Genomic DNA, 766 nt, shown 5'->3' with positions numbered 1-766 from the left:
TAGGGATTGTTATTATCTATGGCTCAAATGAGGAAACGGGTATGGGCAACGTTCCCCAAGGAGCACAGTCAACACGCACATGAACGTCATCTGAACCTGGGTCTGGCTCCAGGATTGCTACCCGCTGAGACGAAGATCCAGTCGCATTGGAATAAATCCAAATGCGGAATTAGAGCATTGCTTCTCCTGCTGGTCTTGGGACTGAGATGCTGAGTGGATTATAGAAGTGAGAGCCCGGGGAAGTAATGGGGTGGCCTGTATTCGGAATGCGGTGTGTCTTTACAATATGAGAGCCTTGAGAGCAAGATGAGATTTAGGGCTTAATCATCTTTTAAAAAATTTATTTGGCTGCACCGGGTCTTAGTTGTGGCACGCGGGATCTTCCGTTTTCGTTGTGGTAGGCAGGATCTTTAGTTGAGGCATGTGGGATCTGGTTCCCTGACCAGGGATCGAACCTGGGCCGCCTGCATTGGGAGCACAGAGTCTTAGCCACTGGACCACCAGGGACATCCCATCAGGGCTTAATCTTATAATAAAAAAAAAGGGTGGGGGGGGCTCTGGGGGCAAGCTCTTCAACAGGGGAGGGATGTGGGGAAACTAGCATTGTGTAGGGTGTCCTTGGACTGTGATTGGCAGGTGGGGGTTGGCAGAGGGGAGACCAAAGGAAAGAGGCCTCTGCGTGCAGACAGAAGAGGGTCAGGACTAGGGAGGCCGTCGTGGAAATGGGAGGGAGGATGGATATGGAAGATTTTGTCTTGAGGACTTG

General features: G+C 51.2%; 1 non-coding gene across 1 annotated transcript; it reads right to left on the bottom strand.

Moving 5' to 3' along the window:
* Positions 1-434: 434 nt before the first annotated feature.
* On the bottom strand, positions 435-507 carry TRNAG-CCC (transfer RNA glycine (anticodon CCC)). The gene has a single exon. It is a non-coding gene; the product is annotated as a tRNA-Gly (tRNA).
* Positions 508-766: the final 259 nt, after the last annotated feature.

This window comes from Bos indicus, chromosome 14 (assembly GCF_029378745.1).
Source record: "Bos indicus isolate NIAB-ARS_2022 breed Sahiwal x Tharparkar chromosome 14, NIAB-ARS_B.indTharparkar_mat_pri_1.0, whole genome shotgun sequence".
Taxonomy (NCBI): domain Eukaryota; kingdom Metazoa; phylum Chordata; class Mammalia; order Artiodactyla; family Bovidae; genus Bos; species Bos indicus.
The sequence above is the reverse complement of the archived record's forward strand: the minus strand, read 5'-3'. Positions and strand labels throughout refer to the sequence as shown.